Raw genomic sequence first — 16,827 nt, 5'->3', positions numbered from 1 at the left:
TGGGGAGATACTCAATCCAACACGGTTTTACAGTGAAAACTGCAGGAATTTCAAACCGGGACTAGGAAACACACTTAGAAACCAGAGTAAAATTTCTCCTGCAACCCGTTCCCATTGTGCTAGATGAACGAACGTCTCTCCACATGCCCAGTACTGAGAGATAAATGTGTGTGAAAACCAACCTTCAACTACCTCTTTGGGAACACAAAGATTCTTTTCAGGTGCAAACTGCAATCCACACATATGTATGGGGAGGTACACGCTTCAACTCGGTTTTCCTCTGAAAAGTGCAGGAACTTCATAATGGCACCAGGAAAAACACTGAAAACCAGTGTGAAAATTTCTCCTACAAACAGTTCCCTTTGTGCCAGATGAAAGAAATATTATCTACATGCTCAATTCTGAGAGATAAGTGTGTGTGAAAGCCGTCCTTCACCTAGCTTGTTGGGAAAACAAAGTTTCTTTTCAGTTGCAAACTGCATTCCTTATATTTTTACGGGGAGGTACTGGCTCCAACTCGTTATTACATTGAAAACTGCAGGAACATCTAACCAGCTCTAGGATACACACTGAGAAACCAGAGTAATAGTTTCTCATGCAACCCATTCCCTTTGTGCTAGATGAATGAACGTCTCTCCACATGCTCATTTCTGAGGGATAAGTTTGTGTGCAAGCCGTCATTCCACTAGCTTGTTGGGAACACAAAGTTTCATTTCAGTTGCAAAATGCACTCCATACATATATGTGGGCAGGTACTCGCTACAAATCGCTTTTACATTGAAAACTGCAGGAACATCTAACCGGCTCTAGGAAACACACTGAGAAACCAGAGTAATAGTTTCTCCTGCAACCCGTTCCAATTGAGCTAGATGAAAGAACGTATATCCACATGCTCATTTCTGAGAGATAAGTGTGTGTGAAAGCCGTCCTTCAACTAGCTCGTAGGGAACACAAAGATTCTTTTCAGTCGCAAACTGCAGTCCATACATATATATGGGGAGGTACAAGCTCCAAAACTATTTTACAGTTAAAACTGCAGGAACTTCAAACCGGCACTAGGAAACACACTGAGAAACCAGAGTAAATGTTTCTCTTTCAACCCGTTCCCTTTGGGCTAGATGAACGAACGTCTCTCCACATGCTCAGTTCTGTTGAACACACAAGTGTGTGTTCAAGCCGCACTTCAGATAGCTTGTTGGAAATACAAAGTTTCTTTACAGTGGCAAACTGCATCCATTCATTATAGGGGGAGGTACAAGCTCCAACTCGCTTTTACAGTGAAAAATGCAGGTACAACAAACCGGCACTAGGAAACAAAATGAGATTCCAGAGTAAAAGATTCTACTGCAACTCGTTCCATTTGTGCTAGATGAACGAAAGTCTCTCCGCATGCTCAGTTCTGAAAGATCAGTGTGTGTCCAAGCCGTACTTCATATAGCTTGTTGGGAACAAAAATTTACTTTTCAGTAGGAAACTGTATTCCATACACATGTATGGGGTGGTACAAGCTCCAAAACGGCTTACAGTTTTAACACCAGGAATTTCACACCGGCCCTAGGAAACACACTGAGATACAAGAGTAATAGTTTCCCCTGCAAACCGTTCCCTTTGTGCTAGATGAACGAATGTCTCTCCACATGATCAGTTCTGAGAGATAAGTGTGTGTGCAAGCCGTCCTTCACCTACCTTGTTGGGAACACAAAGTTTATTTTCAGTTGCAAACTGCATTCCATATATATATATGGGGTGGTACTCGCTCGAAATCGTTTTTACATTGAAAACTGTAGGAACTTCTAACTTGCTCTAGGAAATACACTGAGAAACCAGAGTAAAAGTTTCCCCGGGAAACCGTTTCCTTTGTGTTAGATGAACGAACGTCTCTCCACATGCTCAGTTCTGAGAGATAATTGTGTTTGCAAGCTTTTCTTTACCTAGCTTGTTGGGAAAACAAAGTTTCCTTTCAGTTGCCAACTGCACTCCATACATATATATGGGGATGTACTCACTCCTAATGTCTTTTACAGTGAAAACTGCAGGAAATTCAAACCGGCACTACTAAACACACTGAGAAACCAGAGTAAAAGTTTCTCCTGCATCCCTTTCCCTTTGTGCTACATGAACGAACATCTCTCCACATGCTAAGTTCTGAGATTTTTGTGTGTGTGAACGTCGTCCTTCAACTAACTAGTTGGGAACACAAATTTTCTATTCAGTTGCAGACTGCATTGCATACTTATATATGAGTAGGTACACGCTCCAACCAGTTTTTACAGTGATAACTGAAGGAACTTCAAACCGGCACTAGGAAAGAAACTACTTACCCAGAGTAAAAGATTCTCCTGCAAACCTTTCCATTTGTGCTACATAAACGAACGTCTTTCCACATGCTCAGTTCTGAGAGATAAGTGTGTGTGAAAGCCGTCTTTCACCTAGCTTGTTGGGAACACAAAGTTTCTTTTCAGTTGCAAACTGCATTCCATAAATATATATGGGGTGGTACTCGCTCCAACCCGGTTTTACAGTGAAAACTGCAGGAACTTGAAAACTGCACCAGGAAAAACCCTGAAAAACAGTGTTAAAATTTCTCCTGCAACCCGTTCCTTTTGTGCTGGATAAACGAACGTTTATTCACATGCTCAATTCTGAGAGATAAGTGTGTGTGAAAGCCGTCCTACACCTAGTTTGTTGAGAACCCAAAATTTCTTTTCAGTTACAAACTGCAATCCATACATATATATGGGGTGTTACACGCTCCAACTCATTTTACAGTGTAAACATCAGGAAGTTCAAACCGGCAGTAGGAAAAACACAGTGGAACCAGAGGAAAGTTTCCCCTGCAAACCGTTCCATTTGTGTTAGATGAACGGACGTCTCTCCACATGCTCAGTTCTGAGACTTAAGTGTGTGTGCAAGACGTACTTCACCTAGAATTTTGGGAACAGAAAGTTTCTTTTAAGTTGCAAACTGCACTCCTTACATATATAAAGGGAGGAACTCGCTCCAACTCTGTTTAATAGAGAAAGCTGCAGGAACTTCTAACAAGCACTAGGAAACACTCTATGAAACCAGAGTAAAAGATTCTCCTGCAACCAGTTCCATTTTTACTAGATGAACGAAAGTTTATCCTCATGCTCAATTCTGAGAAATAATTGTGTGTGAATGCCGTACTTCACCGAGCTTGTTGGGAACACAAAGTTTCTTTTCAGTTGCAAACTGCAATCCATACATATATATGGGTAGGTACTCGCTCCCACTCAGTTTTACGGTGAAAACTGCAGGAACTTGAAACCTGCACCAGGAAAAATCTGAAAAACCAGTGTTAAACTTTCTCCTGCTTCCTGTTCCATTTGTGCTAGATAAAAGGACGTTTATCCACAAGCTAAATTCTGAGAGATAAGTGTGTGTGAAGCCGTCCTTCAACTAGCTTGATGAGAACCTAAAGTTTCTTTTAAGTGGTAAACGGCACTCCATACATATATATGGGGCCGTACTAGTTCCAAAACTGTTTTGCAGTGAAAACTGCAGGAACTTCAAACCGGCACTAGGAAACACGCTGAGAAACCAGAGTAAAAGTTTCCCCTGCAACCGTTCCCTTTGATCTAGATGAACGAAAGCCTCTCCACATGCTCAGTTCTGAGAGATAATTCTGTGTGCAAGCCATACTTCACCTAGCTTGTTGGGAACACAAAGTTTCTTTTCAGTTGCAAACTGCACTCCTTAAATATATATGGGGATGTACTTACTCTTATTCTCTTTTACAGTGAAAACTGTAATAACATCAAACCAGCACCAAGAAACACACTGCGATACCAGAGTAAAAGTTTCCACTTCAACTCTTTCCCTTTGTGCTGAATGAACGAACGTCTCTCCACATGCCCAGTACTGAGAGATAAATGTGTGTGAAAACCAACCTTCAACTACCTCTTTGGGAACACAAAGATTCTTTTCAGGTGCAAACTGCAATCCACACATATGTATGGGGAGGTACACGCTTCAACTCGGTTTTCCTCTGAAAAGTGCAGGAACTTCATAATGGCACCAGGAAAAACACTGAAAACCAGTGTGAAAATTTCTCCTACAAACAGTTCCCTTTGTGCCAGATGAAAGAAATATTATCTACATGCTCAATTCTGAGAGATAAGTGTGTGTGAAAGCCGTCCTTCACCTAGCTTGTTGGGAAAACAAAGTTTCTTTTCAGTTGCAAACTGCATTCCTTATATTTTTACGGGGAGGTACTGGCTCCAACTCGTTATTACATTGAAAACTGCAGGAACATCTAACCAGCTCTAGGATACACACTGAGAAACCAGAGTAATAGTTTCTCATGCAACCCATTCCCTTTGTGCTAGATGAATGAACGTCTCTCCACATGCTCATTTCTGAGGGATAAGTTTGTGTGCAAGCCGTCATTCCACTAGCTTGTTGGGAACACAAAGTTTCATTTCAGTTGCAAAATGCACTCCATACATATATGTGGGCAGGTACTCGCTACAAATCGCTTTTACATTGAAAACTGCAGGAACATCTAACCGGCTCTAGGAAACACACTGAGAAACCAGAGTAATAGTTTCTCCTGCAACCCGTTCCAATTGAGCTAGATGAAAGAACGTATATCCACATGCTCATTTCTGAGAGATAAGTGTGTGTGAAAGCCGTCCTTCAACTAGCTCGTAGGGAACACAAAGATTCTTTTCAGTCGCACACTGCAGTCCATACATATATATGGGGAGGTACAAGCTCCAAAACTATTTTACAGTTAAAACTGCAGGAACTTCAAACCGGCACTAGGAAACACACTGAGAAACCAGAGTAAATGTTTCTCTTTCAACCCGTTCCCTTTGGGCTAGATGAACGAACGTCTCTCCACATGCTCAGTTCTGTTGAACACACAAGTGTGTGTTCAAGCCGCACTTCAGATAGCTTGTTGGAAATACAAAGTTTCTTTACAGTGGCAAACTGCATCCATTCATTATAGGGGGAGGTACAAGCTCCAACTCGCTTTTACAGTGAAAAATGCAGGTACAACAAACCGGCACTAGGAAACAAAATGAGATTCCAGAGTAAAAGATTCTACTGCAACTCGTTCCATTTGTGCTAGATGAACGAAAGTCTCTCCGCATGCTCAGTTCTGAAAGATCAGTGTGTGTCCAAGCCGTACTTCATATAGCTTGTTGGGAACAAAAATTTACTTTTCAGTAGGAAACTGTATTCCATACACATGTATGGGGTGGTACAAGCTCCAAAACGGCTTACAGTTTTAACACCAGGAATTTCACACCGGCCCTAGGAAACACACTGAGATACAAGAGTAATAGTTTCCCCTGCAAACCGTTCCCTTTGTGCTAGATGAACGAATGTCTCTCCACATGATCAGTTCTGAGAGATAAGTGTGTGTGCAAGCCGTCCTTCACCTACCTTGTTGGGAACACAAAGTTTATTTTCAGTTGCAAACTGCATTCCATATATATATATGGGGAGGTACTCGCTCGAAATCGTTTTTACATTGAAAACTGTAGGAACTTCTAACTTGCTCTAGGAAATACACTGAGAAACCAGAGTAAAAGTTTCCCCGGGAAACCGTTTCCTTTGTGTTAGATGAACGAACGTCTCTCCACATGCTCAGTTCTGAGAGATAATTGTGTTTGCAAGCTTTTCTTTACCTAGCTTGTTGGGAAAACAAAGTTTCCTTTCAGTTGCCAACTGCACTCCATACATATATATGGGGATGTACTCACTCCTAATGTCTTTTACAGTGAAAACTGCAGGAAATTCAAACCGGCACTACTAAACACACTGAGAAACCAGAGTAAAAGTTTCTCCTGCAACCCTTTCCCTTTGTGCTACATGAACGAACATCTCTCCACATGCTAAGTTCTGAGATTTTTGTGTGTGTGAACGTCGTCCTTCAACTAACTAGTTGGGAACACAAATTTTCTATTCAGTTGCAGACTGCATTGCATACTTATATATGAGTAGGTACACGCTCCAACCAGTTTTTACAGTGATAACTGAAGGAACTTCAAACCGGCACTAGGAAAGAAACTACTTACCCAGAGTAAAAGATTCTCCTGCAAACCTTTCCATTTGTGCTACATAAACGAACGTCTTTCCACATGCTCAGTTCTGAGAGATAAGTGTGTGTGAAAGCCGTCTTTCACCTAGCTTGTTGGGAACACAAAGTTTCTTTTCAGTTGCAAACTGCATTCCATAAATATATATGGGGTGGTACTCGCTCCAACCCGGTTTTACAGTGAAAACTGCAGGAACTTGAAAACTGCACCAGGAAAAACCCTGAAAAACAGTGTTAAAATTTCTCCTGCAACCCGTTCCATTTGTGCTGGATAAACGAACGTTTATTCACATGATCAATTCTGAGAGATATGTGTGTGTTAAAGCCGTCCTTCACCTATCTTGCTGAGAACCCATAATTTCTTTTTTTGTTGCAAAATGCATCCATATATATATATGGGGAGTTACAAGCTCCAACTCGTTTTACAGTGTAAACTTCAGGATTTTCAAACCGGCAGTAGGAAAAACACCGAGAAACCAGAGGAAATTTTCCCCTGCAAACCGTTCCCTTTGTGTTACATGAACGGACGTCTCTCCACCTGCTCAGTTCTGAGACATATGTGTGTGTGCAAGCCGTACTTCACCAAGCATTTTGGGAACAGGAAGTTTCTTTTAAGTTGCAAACTGCACTCCTTACATATATAAAGGGAGGAACTCGCTCCAACTCTGTTTAACAGAGAAAGCTACAGGAACTTCTAACCAGCACTAGGAAACACACTACGAAACCAGAGTAAAAGATTCTCCTGCAACCAGTTCCATTTTTGCTAGATGAACGAAAGTTTATCCTCATGCTCAATTCTGAGAAATAATTGTGTGTGAATGCCGTCCTTCACCAAGCTTGTTGGGAACACAAAGTTTCTTTTCAGTTGCAAACTGCAATCCATACATATATATGGGTAGGTACTCGTTCCCACTCGGTTTTACGGTGAAAACTGCAGGAACTTGAAACCTGCACCAGGAAAAATCTGAAAAACCAGTGTTAAACTTTCTCCTGCTTCCTGTTCCATTTGTGCTAGATAAAAGGAAGTTTATCCACATGCTAAATTCTGAGAGATAAGTGTGTGTGAATGCCGTCCTTCACCTAGCTTGATGAGAACCCAAAATTTCTTTTAAGTTGCAAACGGCACTCCATACATATATATGGGGACGTACTAGCTCCAAATCAGTTTTGCAGTGAAAACGGCAGGAACTTCAAACCTGCACTAGGAAGCACACTGAGAAACCAGAGTAAAAGTTTCCCCTGCAACCATTCCCTTTGATCTAGATGAACGAAAGTCTCTCCACATGCTCAGTTCTGAGAGATAATTCTGTGTGCAAGCCATACTTCACCTAGATTGTTGGGAAAACAAAGTTTCCTTTCAGTTGCCAAATGCACTCCATACATATATATGGGTATGTAGAATTTCCTAATGCCTTTTACAGTGAAAACTGCAGGAAATTCAACCGGCACTACTAAACAAACTAAGAAACCAGAGTAAAAGTTTCTCCTGCAACCATTTCCCTTTGTGCTAGATGAACGAACGTCTTTCCACATGCTAAGTTCTGAGAGTTTTGTGTGTGTGGTCGTCCTTCAATTAACTAGTTGGGAACACAAATTTTCTATTCAGTTGCAGACTGCATTGCATACTTATATATGGGGTGGACATGCTCCAACCCGTTTTTAAAGTGATAACTGAAGGAACTTCAACCCGGCACTAGGAAACAAACTACATAACCAAAGTAAAAGATTCTCCTGCAAACCCTTCCATTTGTGCTAGATGAACGAAAGTCTCTCCACATGCTCAGTTCTGAGAGATAAGTGTGAGTGAAAGCCGTCCTTCACCTAGCTTGTTGGGAACACAAAGTTTCTTTTCAGTTGCAAACTGCAATCCATACATATATATGGGGTGGTAGTCTCTCCAACTCGGTTTTACAGTGAAAACTGCAGGAACTTGAAAACTGCACCAGGAAAAACACTGAAAAAGCAGTGTTAAACTTTCTCCTGCAACCCGTTCCCTTTGTGCTGGATAAACGAACGTTTATCCACATGCTCAATTCTGAGAGATATGTGTGTGTGAAAGCCGTCCTTCACCTATCTTGCTGAGAACCCAAAATTTCTTTTTTTGATGCAAACTGCAATCCATATATATATATGGGGAGTTACAATCTCCAACTCGTTTTACAGTGTAAACTTCACGAACTTCAAACCGGCAGTAGGAAAAACACTGAGAAACCAGAGGATAATTTCCCCTGCAAACAGTTCCCTTTGTGTTAGATGAACGGACGTCTCTCCACATGCTCAGTTCTGAGACATATGTGTATGTGCAAGCCGTACTTCACCAAGCATTTTGGGAACAGAAAGTTTCTTTTAAGTTGCAAAATGCACTCCTTACCTATATATGGGGAGGTAATAGCTCCAACTCTATTTTACAGAGAAAACTGCAGGAACTTCAAACCAGCACTAGGAAAACCACTACGAAACCAGAGAAAAAGATTCTCCTGCAACCAGTTCCATTTTTGCTAGATGAACGAAAGTTTATCCTCATGCTCAATTCTGAGAGAAATTTGTGTGTGAATGCCGCCTTCACCTAGCTTGTTGGGAACACAAAGTTCCTTTTCATTTGCAAACTGCAATCCATACATATATATGGGTAGGTACTGGCTAACACTCGGTTTTACAGTGATAACTGCAGGAACTTGAAACCTACACCAGGAAAACTCTGAAAAACCAGTGTTAAACTTTCTCCTGCATTCCGTTCCCTTTATGCTAGATAAAAGGACGTTTATCCACATGCTCAATTCTGAGAAATAAGTGTGTGTGAAAGCCGTCCTTCAACTAGCTTGCTGAGAACCCAAAATTTCTTTTCAGTTGCAAACTGCAATCCATACATATATATGGTGTGGTACACGCTCCATCTCGGTTTTACAGTGAAAACTGCAGGAACTTGAAAACTGCACCAGGAAAAACACTGAAAAAACAGTGTTAAACTTTCTCCTGCAACCCTTTCCTTTTGTGTTAGATGAATGAACGTCTCTCCACGTTCTCAGTTCTGAGGGATAATTGTGTGTGCAAGCCGTCCTTCAGCTAGCTTGTTGGGAACACAAAGTTCCTTTGCAGTTGCAAACTGCATTCTATACATATATATGGGGGGATAATCGCACCAAATCTGTTTTACAGTGAAAACTGCAGTAACTTCAAACCATCTCTAGGAAACACAATGAGAAACCAGAGTAAAAGATTCCCCTGCAAACTCTTCCGTGTGTGCTAGATGAATGAACGTCTTTCCAGATGCACAATTTTGAGAGAAAAGTGTGTGTGAAAGCTGTCCTTCACATAGCCTGTTGGGAAAACAAAGTTACTTTTCAGATACTAACTGCACTCCATACATATATATGGGGAGGTACTCGCTCCTACTAGTATTTACAGTGAAAACTGCAGGAAATTCAAACCGCCACTAGGAATCACACTGAGAAACCACAGTACAAGTTTCCCCAGCAAACATTTCCCTTTGTGCTAGATGAACGAAATTCTCTCCACATGCTCAGTTCTGAGATATAAGTGTGTGTGAAAGCCGTACTTTAACTAGCTTGTTGGGAACACAAAGTTTCTTTTCAGTTGCAAACTGCACTCCATATATATATATAGGGAGGTACTCGCTCTAACTCGGTTTTACGGTGAAAAGTGCAGGAACATATAGCAGCTCTAGGAAACACAGTGAGAAAACGAGAAATATTTTCCCCTGCAACCCGTTCACTTTGTGCTAGATGAACGAACGTCTCTCCACATGCTCAGATCTGAGAGGTAACTGTGTGTGCAAGCAGTCCTTCACCTAGCTTGTTGGGAACAAAAAGTAACTTTTCAGTTGGAAACTGCACTCCATACATATATATGGGGAGATACTCAATCCAACACGGTTTTACAGTGAAAACTGCAGGAATTTCAAACCGGGACTAGGAAACACACTTAGAAACCAGAGTAAAATTTCTCCTGCAACCCGTTCCCATTGTGCTAGATGAACGAAAGTCTCTCCACATGCTCATGTCTGAGTGATAAGTGTGTGCAAGCCGCTCTTCACCTAGCTTTTTGGGAACACAAAGTTTGTATTCAGTTGCAAACTGCAATTCATACACATATATGGTGTGGTACACACTCCAACTCGGTTTTACAGTGAAAACTGCAGGAACTTCAAACCGGCACTAGGAAACACATTGAGAAACCAGAGTAAAAGTTTCTCCTGCAACCCATTTCCTGTGTGTTAGATGAACGAATTTCTCTCCACATGCTGAGTACTGAGGGATAAGTGTATGTTCAAGCCGTTCTTCACCTAGCTTGTTGGGAAATGAATGTTCGTTGAAAGTTGCAAACTGCACTCCATTCTTATATTTGGGGAGCTACTAACTCCAACACGGTTTTACAGTCAAAACTGCAGGAACTTCAAAATGGCAATAGGAAACAGACGGAGAATCCAGAGTAAAAGTTTCTCCTGCAAACCGTTCCCTTTGTGCTAGATGAATGAACGACTGTCCACATACTCTGTTCTGAGAGATAAGTGTGTGTGAATTCCGTTCTTTAAATAGCTTGTAGGGAACCAAAAGTTTCTTTTCATTCGCATACTGCAGTCCATACATTTATATGGGGAGGTACAATCTCCAACTCGTTTTTACAGTGAAAACTGCAGGAACTTCAAATCGACACTAGGAAACACACTGAGATTCCAGAGTATAAGTTTCTCCTGCAACTCGATCCATTTGTGCTAGATTAACGAAAGTCTCTCCACATGCTCAATTCTGAGGGAGAAGTGTGTGTGCAAGCCGTCCTTCAACTAGCTTTTTGGGAACGCAAAGATTCTATTCAGTTGCAAACTGCAGTCCATACATATATATGGGGAAGTACTCGCTCCAAATCTTTTTACAGAGTAAACTGCAGGAATTTCAAACCAACAGTAGGAAACACACTACTTAACCAGAGTAAAAGATTCTCCTGCAACCCGTTCCATTTGTGCTAGATGAAAGAATGTCTCTCCAAAGCTCAGTTCTGAGAGATAAGTTTGTGTGAAAGCTGTCCTTCAACTAGCTTGTTGGGAACACAAAGTTTCTTTTCAGTTGCAAACTGCAATCCATACATATATATGGGGTGGTACTCGCTCCAAATCGGTTTTACAGTGAAAACTGCAGGAACTTGAAAACTGCACCAGAAAAACACTGAAAAATAGTGTTGAACTTTCTCCTGCAACCCGTTCCATTTGAGCCGGATAAACAAACGTTTATCCACATGCTCAATTCTGAGAGTTAAATGTGTGTGAAGCCGTCCTTCACCTAGCTTGTTGAGAACCCAAAATTTCTTTTCATTTGCAAACTGCACTCCATACATATATATGGGGAGGTACTAGCTCTTACTAGTATATACAGTGAAAACTGCAAGAAATTCAAACCGCCACTAGGAATCACACTGAGAAACCAAAGTACAAGTTTCCCCAGCAAACAGTTCCCTTTGTGCTAGATGAACGAAATTCTCTCCACATGTTCAGTTCTGAGAGATAAGTGTGTGTGAAAGCCGTACTTTAAATAGCTTGTTGGCAACACAAAGTTTCCTTCCAGTTGCAAACTGCACTGCTTTATATTTATATCATGAGGTACTCGCTCCAACTCGGTTTTAAGGTGAAAAGTGCAGGAACATATAGCGGCACTTGGAATCACAGTGAGAAAACGAGAAAAAGTTTCCCCTGCAACCCGTTCCCTTTCTGCTAGATGAAAAACTTCTCTCCACATGCTCAGTTCTGAGAGGTAACTGTGTGTGCAAGCAGTTCTTCACCTAGCTTTTTGGGAACACAAAGTTCCTTTTCAGTTGCAAACTGCAATCCATACGTATATATGGGTAGGTACTGGCTCCCACTCGATTTTACAATGAAAACTGCAGGAACTTGAAACCTACACCAGGAAATCTCTGAAAAACCAGTGTTAGACTTTCTCCTGCATCCCGTTCTCGTTATGCTAGACAAAAGGACGTTTATACACATGCTCAATTCGAGAAATAAGTGTGTGTGAAAGCCGTCCTTCACTTAGCTTGTTGAGAACCCAAAATTTCTTTTCACTTGCAAACTGCAATCCATACATATATATGGGCAGGTACTCGCTCCACATCGGTTTTACAATGAAATCTGCAGGAACTTCAAAGCGGCATTAGGAAACACACTGAGAATCCAGAGTAAAAGTTTTCCCCACAATCTTTCCAATTGTGCTAGATGAAAGGAATTTTCTCCACATGCTTAGTTCTGAGAGATTAGTTTGTGTGCAAGCCGTCCTTCAAATAGCTTGTTGGGAACCCAAAATTTCTTTTCAGTTGCAAACTGCATACCATACATATACATGGGGAGGTACTCGCTCAAACTCGTTTTACAGTGTAAACTTCAGGAACTACAAAACGGCAGTAGGAAAAACACTGAGGAACCAGTGGAATAGTTTCCCCTGCAAACCGTTTCCTTTGTGTTAGATGAACGGTCGTCTCTCCACATGCCCAGTTCTGAGAGTTAAGTGTGTGTGCAAGCCGTACATCACCTAGCATTTTGGGAACAAATGTTTCTTTTAAGTTGCAAACTGCACTCCTTACCTATATATGGGGAGGTAATAGCTCCAACTCTATTTTACAGAGAAAACAGCAGGAACTTCAAACCAGCACTAGGAAAAACACTACGAAACCAGAGTAAAAGATTCTCCTGCAACCAGTTCCATTTTTGCCAGATGAACGAAAGTTTATCCTCATGCTCAATTCTGAGAAAAATTTGTGTGTGAATGCCGACTTCACCTAGCTTGTTGGGAACACAAAGATCCTTTTCACTTGCAAACTGCAATCCATACATATATATGGGTAGGTACTGGCTCCCACTCGGTTTTACAGTGAAAACTTCAGGAACTTGAAACCTACACCAGTAAATCTCTGAAAAACCAGTGTTATACGTTCTCCTGCATCCCGTTCTCGTTATGCTAGATAAAAGGACGTTTATCCACATGCTCAATTCTGAGAAATATGTGTGTGTGAAAGCCGTCCTTCACCTAGCTTGTAGAGAACCCAAAATTTCTTTTCACTTGCAAACTGCAATCCATACATATATATGGGCAGGTACTCGCTCCAAATCGGTTTTACAATGAAATCTGCAGGAACTTCAAAGCGGCACTAGGAAACACATTGAGAATCCAGAGTAAAGTTTTCACCACAGTCTTTCATTTTTTGCTAGATGAATGAAGGTTTCTCCACATGCTCAGTTCTGAGAGATTATTTTGTGTGCAAGCCGTCCTTCCACTAGCTTGTTGGGAACCCAAAATTTCTTTTCAGTTGCAAACTGCATACCATATATATACATGGGGAGGTACTCGCTCAAATTCGTTTTACAGTGTAAACTTCAGGAACTTCAAAACGGCAGTAGGAAAAACACTGAGAAACCAGAGAAAAAGTTACCCCTGCAAACCGTTCCCTTTGTGTTAGATGAACGAACGTCTCTCCACATGCTCAGTTCTGAGAGATAATTGTGTTTGCAAGCCTTACTTTACCTAGCTTGTTGGGAACACGAAGTTTCTTTTCAGTTGCCAACTGCACTCCATACATATATATGGGGATGTACTCACTCCTAATGTCTTTTACAGTGAAAACTGCAGGAAATTCAAACCGGCACTACTAAACACACTGAGAAACCAGAGTAAAAGTTTCTCCTGCATCCCTTTCCCTTTGTGCTACATGAACGAACATCTCTCCACATGCTAAGTTCTGAGATTTTTGTGTGTGTGAACGTCGTCCTTCAACTAACTAGTTGGGAACACAAATTTTCTATTCAGTTGCAGACTGCATTGCATACTTATATATGAGTAGGTACACGCTCCAACCAGTTTTTACAGTGATAACTGAAGGAACTTCAAACCGGCACTAGGAAAGAAACTACTTACCCAGAGTAAAAGATTCTCCTGCAAACCTTTCCATTTGTGCTACATAAACGAACGTCTTTCCACATGCTCAGTTCTGAGAGATAAGTGTGTGTGAAAGCCGTCTTTCACCTAGCTTGTTGGGAACACAAAGTTTCTTTTCAGTTGCAAACTGCATTCCATAAATATATATGGGGTGGTACTCGCTCCAACCCGGTTTTACAGTGAAAACTGCAGGAACTTGAAAACTGCACCAGGAAAAACCCTGAAAAACAGTGTTAAAATTTCTCCTGCAACCCGTTCCTTTTGTGCTGGATAAACGAACGTTTATTCACATGCTCAATTCTGAGAGATAAGTGTGTGTGAAAGCCGTCCTACACCTAGTTTGTTGAGAACCCAAAATTTCTTTTCAGTTACAAACTGCAATCCATACATATATATGGGGTGTTACACGCTCCAACTCATTTTACAGTGTAAACATCAGGAAGTTCAAACCGGCAGTAGGAAAAACACAGTGGAACCAGAGGAAAGTTTCCCCTGCAAACCGTTCCATTTGTGTTAGATGAACGGACGTCTCTCCACATGCTCAGTTCTGAGACTTAAGTGTGTGTGCAAGACGTACTTCACCTAGAATTTTGGGAACAGAAAGTTTCTTTTAAGTTGCAAACTGCACTCCTTACATATATAAAGGGAGGAACTCGCTCCAACTCTGTTTAATAGAGAAAGCTGCAGGAACTTCTAACAAGCACTAGGAAACACTCTATGAAACCAGAGTAAAAGATTCTCCTGCAACCAGTTCCATTTTTACTAGATGAACGAAAGTTTATCCTCATGCTCAATTCTGAGAAATAATTGTGTGTGAATGCCGTACTTCACCGAGCTTGTTGGGAACACAAAGTTTCTTTTCAGTTGCAAACTGCAATCCATACATATATATGGGTAGGTACTCGCTCCCACTCGGTTTTTCGGTGAAAACTGCAGGAACTTGAAACCTGCACCAGGAAAAATCTGAAAAACCAGTGTTAAACTTTCTCCTGCTTCCTGTTCCATTTGTGCTAGATAAAAGGACGTTTATCCACAAGCTAAATTCTGAGAGATAAGTGTGTGTGAAGCCGTCCTTCAACTAGCTTGATGAGAACCTAAAGTTTCTTTTAAGTGGCAAACGGCACTCCATACATATATATGGGGCCGTACTAGTTCCAAAACTGTTTTGCAGTGAAAACTGCAGGAACTTCAAACCGGCACTAGGAAACACGCTGAGAAACCAGAGTAAAAGTTTCCCCTGCAACCGTTCCCTTTGATCTAGATGAACGAAAGCCTCTCCACATGCTCAGTTCTGAGAGATAATTCTGTGTGCAAGCCATACTTCACCTAGCTTGTTGGGACCACAAACTTTCTTTTCAGTTGCAAACTGCACTCCTTAAATATATATGGGGATGTACTTACTCTTATTCTCTTTTACAGTGAAAACTGTAATAACATCAAACCAGCACCAAGAAACACACTGCGATACCAGAGTAAAAGTTTCCACTTCAACTCTTTCCCTTTGTGCTGAATGAACGAACGTCTCTCCACATGCCCAGTACTGAGAGATAAATGTGTGTGAAAACCAACCTTCAACTACCTCTTTGGGAACACAAAGATTCTTTTCAGGTGCAAACCTCAATCCACACATATGTATGGGGAGGTACACGCTTCAACTCGGTTTTCCTCTGAAAAGTGCAGGAACTTCATAATGGCACCAGGAAAAACACTGAAAACCAGTGTGAAAATTTCTCCTACAAACAGTTCCCTTTGTGCCAGATGAAAGAAATATTATCTACATGCTCAATTCTGAGAGATAAGTGTGTGTGAAAGCCGTCCTTCACCTAGCTTGTTGGGAAAACAAAGTTTCTTTTCAGTTGCAAACTGCATTCCTTATATTTTTACGGGGAGGTACTGGCTCCAACTCGTTATTACATTGAAAACTGCAGGAACATCTAACCAGCTCTAGGATACACACTGAGAAACCAGAGTAATAGTTTCTCATGCAACCCATTCCCTTTGTGCTAGATGAATGAACGTCTCTCCACATGCTCATTTCTGAGGGATAAGTTTGTGTGCAAGCCGTCATTCCACTAGCTTGTTGGGAACACAAAGTTTCATTTCAGTTGCAAAATGCACTCCATACATATATGTGGGCAGGTACTCGCTACAAATCGCTTTTACATTGAAAACTGCAGGAACATCTAACCGGCTCTAGGAAACACACTGAGAAACCAGAGTAATAGTTTCTCCTGCAACCCGTTCCAATTGAGCTAGATGAAAGAACGTCTATCCACATGCTCATTTCTGAGAGATAAGTGTGTGTGAAAGCCGTCCTTCAACTAGCTCGTAGGGAACACAAAGATTCTTTTCAGTCGCAAACTGCAGTCCATACATATATATGGGGAGGTACAAGCTCCAAAACTATTTTACAGTTAAAACTGCAGGAACTTCAAACCGGCACTAGGAAACACACTGAGAAACCAGAGTAAATGTTTCTCTTTCAACCCGTTCCCTTTGGGCTAGATGAACGAACGTCTCTCCACATGCTCAGTTCTGTTGAACACACAAGTGTGTGTTCAAGCCGCACTTCAGATAGCTTGTTGGAAATACAAAGTTTCTTTACAGTGGCAAACTGCATCCATTCATTATAGGGGGAGGTACAAGCTCCAACTCGCTTTTACAGTGAAAAATGCAGGTACAACAAACCGGCACTAGGAAACAAAATGAGATTCCAGAGTAAAAGATTCTACTGCAACTCGTTCCATTTGTGCTAGATGAACGAAAGTCTCTCCGCATGCTCAGTTCTGAAAGATCAGTGTGTGTCCAAGCCGTACTGCATAT

Source organism: Camelus ferus, chromosome 16 (assembly GCF_009834535.1).
Source record: "Camelus ferus isolate YT-003-E chromosome 16, BCGSAC_Cfer_1.0, whole genome shotgun sequence".
Classification (NCBI taxonomy): Eukaryota; Metazoa; Chordata; class Mammalia; order Artiodactyla; family Camelidae; genus Camelus; species Camelus ferus.
The sequence above is the reverse complement of the archived record's forward strand: the minus strand, read 5'-3'. Positions refer to the sequence as shown.